Below are 15,833 nucleotides of genomic sequence, written 5' to 3'. Positions count from 1 at the left end.
TCCCTGCGATTTATTATCCGCGGCTAATACCTGCCTTGCTTTGTGATAGAGCTTCCCTCGTGCTGCTAGACTGCTTTGCCTGTGCATATGAACAGGTGAGTTCTTGGGACAGTCCCCCAAGCTGGCCTTACCTCATGACTGACAGCACAGAGTACAAATTCTCCACTTGCCTCGTCCCCTGATTGAGTCAACCCAGAGATGAAACCTCCATTTTCATCAGAGTCCCCTATGGGACTGAATTGATAACTCATTTGCATCTATTTCCATCCCTTTCCTGAGAATACTTTCTAATACATCAGTTTTTGCACAAAAGCTCACCTCGGGATCTGCTCCCAGGGAATCCATGCTAAGACAGCTAGTTACAATGTAAAGTCCATTTCATAAAAAAAACAAAAACAGATTAATGCAATGTCACACAGAAAGTGGCAAAATCTAAGTTTTATCACAGAGTTCTCATAGTCTTAAAATATTTGGATTCAATTTACTTTTTTCCTATTTATTTATTTATTTTTTATTTTTGATTTATTTATTTATTATTTTTGAGAGAGAGAGACGAAGGAAGAGTGATTGGTTGCATCCCCACACACTCCAGCAGTGGCCCTGACCAGGAATTAAGGCAGCAACCTTTGGGTGTGGGCCGATGCTCCTACCTATGGAGCCAAATTAGCCCGGACAATGTACTTTTGTCTCTAAAACCATTCCCAAGCTCCACTTCTCTTTGCCATTCTAGTCAGCCCACAGGTCTGCTTGCGGTTACAGCCCCTCAGGATCAACTCTTTAGTCAACAAGCCTTGGGTAGTGGTAGGGAGGAACATACTGGGAGCCCTATTTTAACCAGTCCTAGTGAGGACCCACTTTCCCTTGTGCTTCTAGGTTAAAGTTGGCCAACAGATGAATTTGGGTAAGATTTGGAAGGTGGTAGTGAAGTAGCAATCATTATTCTTTTTTTGGCTTTTTATTACTAAAAAACAGGCATTTAAAAATTTTATTTGGCTTTCTGTGTGCTTGTGCCTTTAATACTTTCACAACCATTTTCTGTTCCTCAATAAGGAAAACACTCTTGATCCTGGCATAGACACATTTAGCACAGATGGGCTTGCCATAGGCCCTGCTGACATGTTTTCATTTTAGACAACCTCACTAGAAACTTGGGTCTCAGCATGAACTCCATGAAGTCAGCCTGGGCACACATCACATTTTGGTGCTTTCACAGCCTTCTTGGGAACAATTCTATTCCCAGGGCTTCAGGACAGCCTAGTTTTGTCAGGGGCTGTGTTGTACGACAGCCTCCGACAATACGTTAAACGCTGGGCCATGGTGAATACTGAAGTTTTCATCCACGGAAGAGGAAAAGGAGTCATTATTCTTGTAGGGTCTGTGGTCAGATGCAATGCAGAGGCACCCAGTGGGTCCTTTCCTATCTGTGTCTCTCCCTCCTGCTGGCCAGCAGGGACCCCAGGCTCATATTAGATGTTAGGCTGAGGAGCCTCAGAAGGAGACCATATAGAAGCAACAAGTTCAAAGACCTCAGCGTGAGCTCAGCATTTGTCGTTCCGCTTCAGCAGCTGGATAGACATGACTCCTTATTTACTGAAAGAAAGTTGATTTATTCACCTGCACTGTTTTCCAGGAGACTGGGCTAGTGACCCTTCCTTCCTTCTCCATTCTGCTTCACTTTCCAGCTTCTTCTCCCATCTATGCAATATCTCATTCCTCTTCTGAGTCACTTATTCCCTTCATGCTTAGTAGCCATGCTTCTCTGACTGAACTCTGACAGATGCAAAGTATTAAATATAAACTAACATTTAATTGAGTCTTCCTCCCAAAACACTTGCAATAGCATCACAAAGAGAAAACCTTTAAAGTGGTTAACTGTCAAGTACAGTTTATTTTCTTCATTCAGGAGCATTTTTAGAAGCATGTCCTCTGAATATGCAAGATATCTTTTTTAAGCAAGAGAATTGCTGCTTCTTTTTCTTTTTCCTGTTTTCTTTTTTGTTGTTGTTGTTGTTTTTTGTTTTTTTGAAGCTGAAACAATGCCTAAGGAATTAATTTTGAAGACCATGCTGCATGCCTTTTTTTTCTAGGTTTCTTAGGAAGATTTTGTTTCGTTGATGTTATTTAAAAACTGACAATACCAGAAAAATAAGAGTTTAAGAAACCAGGTCAAGCAAGTTCATGAGTACAAAGATCAACACTCAAACTATGCGAGCAATAAAAAGAGTATTGGATGGACTAAGAATTAATCTCACCATTTTTATAGGTTAATATGTGATTAACATATGACATTTAATTTTTAAAGCTAAAAAAATAGAAACTTAAGAATCCAAATGAGAGAAAACAAATTTGAGGAATTTAGATGAGATGAAAATAGCCAATAATTAAATTTTTCCATGATGATAAAAATCTTTAAAATGGTCCGGAAAATGTTTGAAAAAGGGCTATTCTCCTTATCCTACCACTTGACCTAAGTAAAGTATTAAATTTTATCCCAGTGGGGGAAAAACTAATGTAAAATTTAGAATATTATGACCCTGGAGGAAATCTCATAGGTAGGCAGCATTTTGGTTTCTGTCCTATGTAAATAATTTTATAAGCACAAATGTCCAATGAGTGTCATTAAATTAATGTCAGAAGAATGAAAAGGGTCAGAAAACTAGATTAAACTAGAAATCTAATACAGCAGAGACTTTTAGGGGGGAGACTTATTATTACAGAACTAGAGGCCTGGTGCACAAAATTTGTGCATGGATGGGATTCCTAGGCTTGGCTGGCAATCAGGGCTGATTGGGGTCTTCCAGCTGCCGGCTGGGGGCTTCCCTTCCTCAGCTATTGGCAGCTGGCCTCCCTTCATTCTATGTTGCCCCCTGGTGGTTAGAGCATGTCAGAATGAGCAATTGAACTCCTGGTCTTCTGGTCGAACTCCTGAGGGGACACTTTGCATATTAGCCTTTTATATATATAGATTGAAGAAGTCATCTAGATGGAGGAAGATATGCAAAGAACTGCTTCCTTTCTCTCCAATTGCTGGGGGAATTACAATTGGTGAATGTTTTTTCTTACCCTTGAAATCTCAAATTCAGCCTTAAAAAATGAGTTAATACAATATAATTTCCATGTTTGTATGGAACTTCTCTAAAGAAAATGCAGGAATGATTCTAGTAGAAAAAGTTAGAGCTCATGGTGAAAGAAGATGGGGGCAAGAGATCATGGTAGGAGAAGTTTGTGTTGATAACACATGATGGAAAAGTCAAGATGGAGGGCTTGTGGAGGGAAAAGTTGATGGTAACAGCTCATGGTAGGAGAAGTTGAGGATGATGGGCCAGGGGGCAAAAAACTAGAACTCATGAATCACAATGAGAGAACGTCAGGGTTAACAGATCACGTTCTCATTTGGAGAATAAGGGATCACTCCTTATTTTGTGAGACACAGTGTAGCTTTTCTTTCTCTTCTCTTGTGATCACAAACGATGAGTAGAAATTTAATAATATTAATAGTTTCCATTAAGTCTGAAGCAGCAAAGGCCTGGGCTAGTGTGGGTCCAGAGAAAAGCCAAGGAAACAAAATTTTAGGAGACATTCACTCTCAGGGTCATGCAGGGGTGCACCCCGCACTGGTACAACTCTGACAGTAAGTGAATGCTTCATTGAATATTATAGACCAGGCTCCTCTCTTGCTTTACCAGCACTCCTTTCTACTCTTGGGGAAAGCGAGAGTATGTAGAAACTTGTTTGTGAGGCAGAACCAAAGGAATATATTTTAAGCTAGAGAAGGTAGATGTACACCTGGACAAAAAGAAAAAAAATTCTGCATAAGTGAGAGATTGAATGATGCCCCTTACTCTCCAACAACAACAAAAGAAATGAGTGGTGGCTCACCTGGGCAGTGATGAATTACCTAAGTCTCAACTTACCAATCAGAATGTTGTAAGTACCATAGTGCAAAATTCCTGTGATGGCCTGATGATAGATTCAGGACACAGTGATAAAGAAGATGTTTGTCAAAGCAGATGGTTGACTTCAGAAAACCTGAGCACATGGCATTAATAGGGTCCTGATAGGTACAAGGGAACCAGATGACTAAGAACCTGGAAACAGTCACACAAATTGGAGTCCCAAGCACACTTCCTAGAGTAAAGGCAGAACTCTGTCTAGCTCTAGGGAGAGAGCTTTAGGACAAGGTAGTGGTAATCTGAAAGGTATTAAGTACAAACATAGACTGAGAGAAATTAAGTAGGAAAACCACTGCAAGAAATGTGCTGCTAGGTGAGGCCTTGGCTAATGATATGAATCAGATCTCAACTGTGAGATGTTTGAGTGAATTATGTAAGTGCTAGGATTCAGAATCCCAAATTATCTCCACCTGATGAACAAACGAGTGCCCCAGCTGAGCCTTCACCCAGGTTTCCTAGCTGATTGGGCAGAATGATGGGTTATCAAAAATTCCCATGTCCTAATTCTCAGGACCTGTGAATAGATTAGGTTACATGAAAAAGACATTAAAATTATGGTAGCAGATAATATGGCCAGCTGAATTTATATTACAGAGACTACCCTGGAACATTCTGTGAGCTCAAAGTAACCACAAATCTCCTAAAACATGAAAGAGAAAGGTAGTCAGTATTGCAGTGATGTGATGTGAGAAACCAGCTGTTCTTCGGTTTGAAGTTGGAAGGGACCACACGCTGAGGAATGCCAGCAGCCCCTAGAAAGGCAGGAAAATTGATATTTTCCCCCCTAATACCTCCAAAAAGAAACATAGCCTATGGACACTTCTATTTTAGCTCACTGATCTCACTGATGCCTTCCAGGAATTCTAAAATCCAGGACTGTAAGATTAAAACTCCATTGTGTGTTCAGCCTCTAAATTTGTGTTAATTTGTTACAGCAGCAACAGAAAACTAAAAAGAGAACCAGTGAATACATTATGATTGGTGCAAAGTGAGTCCATTCCCTCCGCCTCCCAGCACACATACTTCTGGTGTCACAAGGCAAGGTGAGCTGATAAAATACACAAAGTCAAAAGTGAACACAAGCCAAGGTCAAAACACAACAGAGAGACTATGGGATTATAAGGCTGGCTACTTTAAGAAGTCTGGTTATTTTGGATGGGGAGAAAGAAAAAAATAAAACTTTTCAATCAAAAGGCTCCTCATAGGTAAGAGCAGAAAGCGGGGAACTGAGTGTGCCGATGATGGTGAGGAAAGCACAGAGACCTGGAGGAAGGCACAGGTGAAGAATGATAATACAGACAATGACTGTGTATTGTGTGAGAGGCACTATTCCTTCCGCCATCATATTATCACTCACTGAATTCCCATTATGTGCCAGGCACTGTTAGATGGTGGCGATAGAGAGGTAAACAAGACAGATAAGGCACTTGATCTTCTATGGGTCCATTCTAGCAGGGGATATATTTTTAGGAAGTGTTCTTATTGATTATTATTTTATTTCATTACTCTCTGCAACCACCATATAGAATGGTAAAAATGAGAACATTCTCATTTTATAGGTGAGAAATAAAATAATCTTACATTTATGGTGTAAGTCAGAGCCTGCCTGCTAATAAGTAAAGTTCGGGTGGATAAGGTGGCCCAGATGGTAGATGACTAACATGTTAAAGGTTTTCACTTTATAACATCACAAATAATAATGAAAAGTGTCATTTGTAAAGCAATTCTTTGGTATTGTGTATTGTGCTAAGTGTAGATTTTCTATAACTCTCAAGGCAATTTTGCAAGATGGGTATTATTTTCTATTTTACCTATGGAAAGATTAAGCCTCAGAGATCTTAGGTTATTGCCCAAGGCCAGCCAGCAAGTAAGTCTCAGATTTGAAATCAACACCATGTTGTGTGTAAGGAAAACAAAGATACCTTAAAGCAACTCTAAACACTTTCTCAAAACTGAAGCTGGGTTCATGCAAGATCCTTTGTTCTGTTAAATATATCCTTATCAGACACATTTATATTTTATTATAGCATAATGCAATTCCCACAAACATGGGATACACTCATACAGCCCCAGACTGCCCTTTACCTATTTTCATTCTTCCATAAATCCATGAGAATAAAAATGCTGGAAACAGTTGAAACATAAAATCTGTGAGAAAGTAATAAAAGATGCAGTAGTGCAGCAATATAGACGTAAGCATACATGGCAGCCAATAGCCAGATCTCCTTGTCATTAGAGCTTCTACCTATAGACAAAGCCCTGGCTGTCCTCTGCTATCTCGTGGCACAATTTACTCAAGTGTTGGGGAAAGAAAGACCCAAATAAAATTGAATTTAATGCTTAGAGTTGCTTAATTTTATAAATTAATGCAGAATTACAAGCAATCATCAAAACAAAAAAATCACACCACACACACACACACACACACACACACACACCTTAAACTATAAACATTTATTTCTCACAGTTCTGGATCCTGGGAAATCCAAGGTCTGGTGAGAACTGACACAGTCAGCCATCTTCGTGCTGTGTCTCACACAATGGAAGTTTTTCTTCTTTCTACTTAGAAAAAAATGAACAATATGTTTGAATAATATGTTGAACAATATTTTTTAGCCTCAGGGGCTAGACAAAGATGGTGCTTCCATAGAACTTATAACAAAAACTTTTTAATAGCATATTCTATTAACATATGATTATTTTAATTCTACATATTTAATGATTAAACTTGATTTAGTCCTTATTCTCTATTTTCCTTCTGATTGTGTATCTGTCATAAATGGATTGTAAAAAAGCTATTGAGAAGACTGGCTTTTTTTTTTTTCTTCTCAATTATAGTTGACCCTCAATATTATTTTGTATTAGTTTCAGGTCTACAGCATAGTGGTTAGACATTTATATAAATTATAAAATCATCTCCCTGATAATCCTAATAGCCACCTAACACTATAAAGTCATTACAATATGATTGACTATATTCCCTATGCTGTACTTTATATCCACGTGAGAGAAGACAAGAATTTTTGAAGCACTAGTTTCTTGTACAAGTCTGTGTTTCATTGAACCCTGCCATCAGTTTAATTGGGGCATTCCTTTGTGAAAATATTATTTATCTATGTTTTATTCAGGCCTTTTCCCTCTCTCTTTCTTCAGTAAAGTAGAATTTGAAGAAGGAAAACATTTGTATTACACGGCTCCAGTAATATATTTTCCTTGGGGTGCATATGCCAAACCAAGTATTAAAAATGAGAAAGAAAACCAATAATTTTTACTTTGGAGAATATTAGGATGCAAATTAAATGCATTTGCTGAATAATACATTTATTTAGTATCTGCAATGGATAATAATCTAATGGAAAGTTAATTCTTCAAATGTAGGACTTTAGGGAAAAAAGTACCACTGAGCCTGAAACTTTGTGTTGTTAATAATGGAATTTTATCCCCGGCACATATGCACAACCCCTCCTAGGAATACATTTATAGCGATCATGATCTCCTTCTCAGAGCCAGCTCTTGTCCTAGAGACAGTGAATGAACTCATCCTAGAAAATTCCACTCTCAGATCCCTCATTGCACTAGTTTGCTCTATTCATTTATTAAATTATCTTCTCAGTCTCTGCAGCCCAGGGTGTGATTGGTCTTGTTGTGGGGAGCTGGTCTATCTACCCCACACAGAGCTAGTTTGATCTTGGAAATTAGAATATCTTTTCTTTTACCAACATAGTATATTTTTTTTTATCAGGACATTACTTCTTAAGCTTTTTTTTCTTCTTCTTCTTCTTTCAGGTAAATACAACATTACAAATGCAAGACTATAGCCTCCACTTTAGTGTTGCTATTAATTTCTAAAACAATTAAATCAATTTTAAAAACTGCAGGACTAACACAGAGTACTCAGCTTTTATTGATGGAGAATTTCAAGGTGTCACAACTGTTAGGAAAGCAACAGTTCCTTTAAACAAACCTGATTTCCAAATGGCATTTAAGAAAAAGGGAGATGGAGACAAAAACAAATAAAATTGAATAGGGGAGCTGATTTCATGGATTATAAATGATGTACCTATTAGCAGAGTCATAAAACAAGAAAACAAGGTAATTGGACCAACTGCTGGAAGGAAAAAGTTATGTAAATGCAGAGAGCCTCATTAAAATAATCAAGACAAGTGATTCACTGATTTAGAAGGTAGCAGGTTGTTGTTTTTTTTTAATTGCTACTATAATTAATCTTTTTCTTTGGTAAGCTATTTGTTCAAAGGTTCAGTTTCACTTGAAACAAATTAAGGTGGGTTAGACATAATATCAATCTGAAGTTTACATTTCAAAGCAATGCTATAGGTAGATATAGCTCTACAGAGAAAACTGCCATAAAATATACTTTGGGAATCCTCAGAAATTACCTGGTGTAAAGTAATATGACCTTATTTTTTCTTCAAACTACCATGTTTTATTAGTACTTTAAGAGATGATAGAGAATTGGTAGAACCATCTATCCCCAGCTCTAGAAATGCTACTGGCAGGTAAGGCCTCTCATGACTAGAGCTTTATTAATCCACACCAGCCCATTGTTAATACTGCTCTGTGATCATCTGCTAGGTTCAATGAACATCCTACAGGACTCTGCATAACATATGCATTCTCAGGGAGTGCATAACATTTATGAGATTATCTTAATAAAAACATACAAAAATTATATCTAATAAAAGAGTGATATGCAAATTTACTGTCAGTCCAACACACAAGATGGCCACCCTCATGTGGTCAAAGGTGGCTGCTGCCACATGGACACAAGATGGCCACCACAAGAAGGCTGGCAGGGGAGAGCAGTAGTGGGTGACTAGGCCAGCGCGGGAAGGCAGATGGTATGGACCAGGCCTGCAGGGGAAGGCAGTTGGGGGTGACCAGGCCTGCAGGGAGGACAGTTTTTGTTTTTTTTTGGGGGGGGGAGGGGGTGCAGGCCTACAGGGGAAGGCAATTAGGGGTGACCAAGCCTGCAAGGGAGTGCAGTTGGGGGTGAACAGGCTGGCAGGGGAGAGCAGTTAGGTGTCTATCAGGCTGGCAGGGGAGTGGTTAAGGAGTGATCAGGCTGGCAGGCAGAAGCAGGTAGGGGCAATCAGGCAGGCAGTCAGGCAAGCAGTTGGAGGCCAGCAGTCCTGGATTGAGAGAGGGGTCCCAGATTGGAGAGGGTGCAGGCTGGGGTGAGGGAAACAAACACACACCCTGTGCAAGAATTTCATGCACCAGGCCTCTAGTAAGAAATAAAAGGCAAAAGTAATTTCTTCCACTTCCATGTTCCTGAAAGTATAGAAATCAAACCCAGGACATACCAACATAGTATATATTTCACATATAAAACAAAATAACTTACAAATTTCTAGTAAAGATAGTCAAGGGATCATCTTGGCAAAATGAACTGAATTTATAAATGACAATATGGATGCCCTCTTCCAAAGGACTTGAAACTCCGAAACATATGTCTTGGGTTTTGACTATGACCTCAATTGTAGAAAATAAACTCATGTGCATGCATAATTTCTGCAGGGGGAAGGAGGTAAAAGCAATGACCCTAAGTAGATTATTGATTTTGCACTCTGTTCTTAGCCACTGAATTATACTATGCATTCCATAATTTTTTAATTATTTTGATTTTTTTATATTCAATGATATAAAATTTTGATTATTTATTAAATTGTAGATACTTTTTTTTTTTTAATCTTATCTCCAGATGCTCCTCATGGACATGAAATGTTGGAAAGATACAACATGTTTCTTAATACTGAGTCTATCTTGAAGAAGAATACTATTTGGATATTCATGCCAAATTATTGGGTAACTGCCTCCATGTTTTATGCTGTAGCTATAGACTTTCTGGATATAAGCATGACCTTAATTATACTTCTATTTTATTCTATGAAGCCAATTATTGTAATAGAATAAAGCACACCTCACCTGGGGAAAGACATAATTCATGGTGCATCATTTTCCAAGTATTTCCTGAAGTAAGAAGGGATAAGTGCGGGAAGTTAAAACTAGTAGATTTTAAAATTTGAACATAAATATTATGTAGAGTTCAGTACATTCCACAAAAATTATAATCATGTTAAATATATTTATTGTTCTCTATATTTTATTTTATTGTTGTTGTTGTTGTTGTTGTTAATCTTCACCTGAGAACATTTTTCTATAGATTTTCAGAGAGAGTGAAAAGGAGGGTGAGAGACAGAGAGAAACATTGATGTGAGAGAGACACATCAATTGGTTGCTTTCTCCACATGCCCTGACCAAGGCCAGGAATCAAGCTGCAACCAAGGCAAGTGCCTTGATCAGAATTAAACCCAGAACCCTTCTGTATATAGGCTTACCACTGAGCCAAAATGGTTAGGGCTATTGTTCTCTATATTTTAGACCTTTGTTATTAAAATTGAAAGATGATAGAAAAAAACCCTCAAAATATTTTTTATCCAAGAGTTAGATTATAAAAATGTGGAAGATAGAAAAATCATAATGTCTAAAATGAATAAACTTCATTACTATAATTCTTTTAAACCTAATTCAAAGTGGCACCTTTAACATATTTTCTCAATTCATTTTAAAATTCCTTTGCTTTCATTTTAAAATTACTATTTAAAACAATCATGAATTCCTAATGAGGTAAAACATTAAGTCTTGAATAGATGATTGGGTAAATTAGTATGTAATTCACAGCAGAGAAAACTGAATGATATAATTAAAAATGTGTTCGATCTTACTTGTAAACATACAGATGAAACTTAAAAAAACCCTTTTGTAAAGTTTTCAGACTAGCATAGAAAACACTCACTGCTGGTGAGCATGCATTGAGATCAGAATCCTGAAACACAGTAGATGTGTTATAAATGCCCACAGCTTCCTAGAAATTAGACGAATTATATATGCTGGGGGATAATTCCAGCAGGTCATAAATGCAAGAAGTTCATCAAAAGGTTGATGGTCCTTGAGGGTTCAGCAGGGCTGAAAATACATATTTTTGCCTGCTGGAATAGCTGAAAGCATTTCCCCAAACCTAAACATCTCCATATATTATTGCCTGCTACTGGAACAGCCAAAGGCAGTTCCCCTAACCTGATAATGCCCTACTGTATACCAAACCTTACCTTTGATATGTATATCTGCTTTGCTTTAGGGAAATATGTGTTAATAAAAAGCTGGGGTCCAGAGACTATGAGAACTTAATTACTGAAGCTAGGTCTCCTCTGGCTCTCCAGAATGCCTTCCAAATTTATATTTCATGTCTAGTCTCTTTATTAATTTACTTGCAGCCCTCTCCAGATTCCTGAACCCTTCTAGATATTGAGAAACATTCTGGCAGATATATACAATTGACTTACAAATGTTTTTGATTTTTATTCTATTATTTTTATCTTTAGAAAGAAATTATAAGAAACAACAGAGAACATAAAAATGACTACAAATAATAAAAGTAAAATTTAAACATTTAAAAATGGAAAAAGCTTATGTTGGCCAGTGTGGCTCAGTTGGTTGGGTGCCATCCTGTGCACTGAAAGGTCATTGGTTCAATTCCTGGTCAGGTCACATGCCTCGAACGTGGGCTTGATTCCCTGTGGAGGGTGTGCAGAAACAGCTGATAAATGTTATGTTCTCACATCGATGTTTCTCTCTTCTCCTTTCCTCTCTTGCTAAAAATCAATAAACTATTCATTAAAAATAAATAAAGAAAGAAAGAAATTGGAAGAAGCTTAATTCCACAAAATGAGAATAATTCAGTGAATTATGTCATAGTCATGGAATAGTATTCCACACAGCCATTAAAATTATGTACATAATATTTACTACAAAAGAAAATCTTTATAAAATTGTTTTAAAAATATCAAAAATATAATCTCAACTTTATGAAACACATATATACATAGGAAAATCAGGATTGTAACAATGCAAGTAAAAATAAATATCTATCTTGGTGAAATCCATAGATTATTCTTCCTTTAAAATTTTTTTTATTGGTTTCAGAGAAGAAAGGAGAGGGAGAGAGAATCATTGGTCCGCTGCCTCCTGCACTGTCCCCACTACAGATCAAGCCCACAACCCAGGTATGTGCCCTGACTGGGAATTGAACCATGACTTCTTGGTTCATAGGTAGCTGCTCAACCACTGAGCCACACCTGCCTGTCTCTTGCCTTTTTTTTTTTAATTCTCTATTTAGGATATTTTTTCCACTGATTTTTAGAGAGAGTGACAACGAGCGAGGGGGAGAAAGAAAAACATCAATGTGGGAGAGACACAGGCTCCCGTCAGGGCTAAGGAGCAAATCCAAACCTAGGTATGTGTCCTTGACTGGAAATTGAATCCAAGACCCTCCAGTGTGCAGGTTGATGCTCTAACTGCTGAGCAACACCAGCCAGGGCTCCATAGATTACTCTTATTACCTTATTTACGTTTTTAAATTTGGAAATTAATATGTACTACTTTAAAAACAAAATGTCTTATTCACATGTCTATGCACATATATACGATACATACAAATACAAACACATATTTATATTTCATAAACCTTTGTTATCAAGCTGCTTTCTGGTCAACTATTTTTTTCTGTTCTCTTTCACATTGACATTTTTATCTGCAGCTTCAGTTCAAAAGAAAGTTGCATTAACAAATACTTCAAAAGCATACCTTTGCTCTCTCAATTTCTCAGTTCACAGAATAGCTTTTGCTTATAAAATATTAATAAATGATTGGTCACCGGTTTCCCTTTTAAAAAATTTATAGGTTCTTTTTAATCTATTTCTTTTCCCTCTCAGCATATGACTTTAGTTATGAAAAATGTCACCCCATCAATTTGGACTATGTTTGTTTCAGTTAAAAGCATTGGTTTTTCTAAGAGGACAATAACTTTGTTTACTATAAAACTGATTGACAAAACATATGATTGTTCTGGAATGGTGCTATAACCTTTCTGACCTTATCATATTCAACAACTTTAAACTTTTTGCTCCTTATTTTATATTAAAAATATGATTTCTCCAAACATTTAGAAATGATGCTTTAAAAGTTAGGCTGTCTAACATTTCTGTAGATCAATGATCATCCAAATATTTTTTACTGGAGTGAAAGCATTTCTTTAATTTTACACAAAACCCACGCAGTTCTTGCCTGTATTGCTTCCACTTCAATCAGCCCCATGCCTCATGTCTCTGAAGGAAATCTCTAGGATACTTCAAGGATCTCTAGGGATCTGCAGAACACCATGTGAAAAACAGCACTTTCGATAATTTAACTTATCAAAGTTAAGGGTATAATTCAAATGTATCTAGACCAAAATTTCAGGAAATTATACTTGTCATAGTGTAATTTAGAAATTATACTACGTCATGTTCAAGGTGAGAAATGACTCTATGAAAATGTCTTATTCTATCTACAATGGGCATGATTCAGGTCAGAGAATCTTCTTTCAGAGAAAAATTTCTCTCCAGTCTAAGTTTCAGGAAAATTTTAGCTTCTCTTGAACAGATAATTTGTTCTAAAGTCACTGTGAATCAGGTAGCAGTGTTTATCATTGTGTTGACCGTAGGGAGGCATAGAGAAATAAAATCTTTACAAGATGTCATGGTATAAATTATTTTGATTTCATATTAACTAACGTTTTTTATATTCCCTCTCATTTTTCCCTTTCCCTCAATTATTTCTTTTTGAGAATATTTGTAGTGTCGATGAAAATCAAAAACAAAGCTGATTTTCCCATTTTATTGAGATATTAAAGGCATGATGCACTGAATTTGTGCATGGGTGGTGTCCCTCAGCCCAGCTTGTATCCTCTCCAATCTGGGACATCTTGAGGGATGTATGACCACATGTTTAGGTCCCATCTTGCCTAAACATGTGGTCATACATCCCTCCCACATTCCAGGACTGCTGGATCCCAGCTTCCCTCCCCTGTAGAATGGGTTCCCCACTCCCCTCAACTTCCCTCCCTGATGGTCTGATCAGCCAAAACTACCCTCCCCTAAAGGCCTGGTCCCCCCCCAACTGCCCTTCCCTGTAGGCCTGGATGCCACAACTGCCCTCCCCTGTAGACTGAGTCTCCCCCCAATTACCTTCCCTGCTGACCTGATCGCCCACAACTGCCCTCCCCTAAAGGCCTGGGTTCCCCCCCAACTGTCTTCCTCTGCAGGCCTGGTTCCCCCCACAAATTTCCCTCCACTGCAGGCCTGGTCTCCCCCACCCAACTATTCTCCCCTGCTAGCCTGTCCCCACTGACCTTCCCTGCATGCCTGGGTTGCCCCCCAAATGCCCTCCTCTTCCAGTCTGGTCACCCTTAACTTCCCACAGGCTATCTTGTGGTGGCCATCTTGTGTCCACATGGGGGCAGCCATCTTTGACCACAAGAGGCAGCCATCTTGTGTCTTGGTGTGATGGTCAATTTGCATATTACTCTTTTATTAGATAGGATTAGTAGCCTTGCACACAAATCCATGGGCCAGTAGGTCATTACCCTTCTCCTGTAGCTCCCCCTGCCCATAGCTTTCTGCCCCACCCCCTCCTGTAGCTCTCCTTCACCTGCTTGTAGTTTGCTACCCCACCCTCCTGTAGATCCAGGCATTACTAGGTCGGTTGTTATGCCTCACAGTGTAATGGATAATTAGCATATTCCTCTCTTATTGTATTGTATAGGATAATGATACTGACATTGGACTAAAGTGTAGAATATAATCATTTGGTATATGTAATATGCTGTGAAATGGTTGCCACAATAAGTTTAGTTAACATCCATCATCTCAAATAGCTACATAATATACTTCTGATGAGAACTTTTAAGATTTACTTTCTTATCAACTTTCAAATAGTATGCAATACAATATTGTTAACTATAGTCATTGTGCTGTACATTACATCCTCAGAACTAAATTACCTGATAACTGAAAATTTGTACAATTTGATCACTTTAATCTATTTTTCTCAACTCTCAACTTCCACCGTTGGCAAGATCAATCGAGTTTTGGTTTCTCTGAGTTCATTTGCTTGTTTTTGATTCCACATATCTTTCCACTTTTCTTTCTTTGACATTTTAAAAAAATATTTTTTATTGATTTTTAGAAAAAGAGGAAGAGAGAAGGAAAAGGAGAAGTATCAATGTGTGTAAGAGTGAAGCACTGATCAGCTGCCTCCTACACGCCTCCTATTGGGAAATAGGGGATGGGGCATGTAACCCCGGGCATGTGCCCTCAGGGATATCCAACCAGCAACCTTTCAGTGCCTGGAACACTGAACCAACCGAGCCACACCAGCTAAGGCCATCCTTAATTATTATTATTATTATTTTGTATTGGCTTCTGCACATTAGATAAAACCATTACCTCTCCAAGTCTTGATAAAGTAGCCTTGTGTAGGAAAAGAACCTTATCATCCCACTCTACCCTAGCTCTTGTTTTTTCTCTCAAATCTTTGTGGTTGTCCAAGCAGCCTATTTTATTGTTAATGTTCCCAGCTGAAGCTGTGCCAACACCAAACAGTGTTCCAAGGGGGAGGATCTCAGTCAGCACCTGCATGAAGGCTGATCAGAAGCTGGACCCTGAGATAGCAGCCTTTAAAGGATTCGTTAGGCCACTTTCAGGTGAAGACTAGGCAATGGGCTTTTTCTGACGGTTCCTCTGTGCTTTGCTCTGGGGGGATACCTGGTTAAGAATTGATTTTTTTGCATGCTTGTTTTTGTCTTTGTCTTTGTTGTTATAATGTTGTTGGACCTACAAATGCAGTCCCAATTGGACACCAAAGCCTGGTGATCAATGGGTGCATGCCCTAGGCAGCTGCTGCAAAAGCTGGGGCACCAGACTAGTTCCTTCCAGAGAGGCATTGGTGAACGTGGAGATGGCGCTATTGCCTTCTTTGGTC

General features: G+C 38.3%; 1 pseudogene; it reads right to left on the bottom strand.

Annotated features, from left to right (window-relative positions):
- Positions 1-1,316, bottom strand: part of LOC118709732 — a 30,292-nt pseudogene extending 28,976 nt beyond the window's left edge.
- Positions 1,317-15,833: the final 14,517 nt, after the last annotated feature.

Source organism: Pipistrellus kuhlii, unplaced genomic scaffold (assembly GCF_014108245.1).
Source record: "Pipistrellus kuhlii isolate mPipKuh1 unplaced genomic scaffold, mPipKuh1.p scaffold_m20_p_7, whole genome shotgun sequence".
In the NCBI taxonomy this organism is placed as follows: domain Eukaryota; kingdom Metazoa; phylum Chordata; class Mammalia; order Chiroptera; family Vespertilionidae; genus Pipistrellus; species Pipistrellus kuhlii.
Note: the sequence above shows the minus strand (reverse complement) of the source record. Positions and strands in the feature narration are given on the sequence as shown.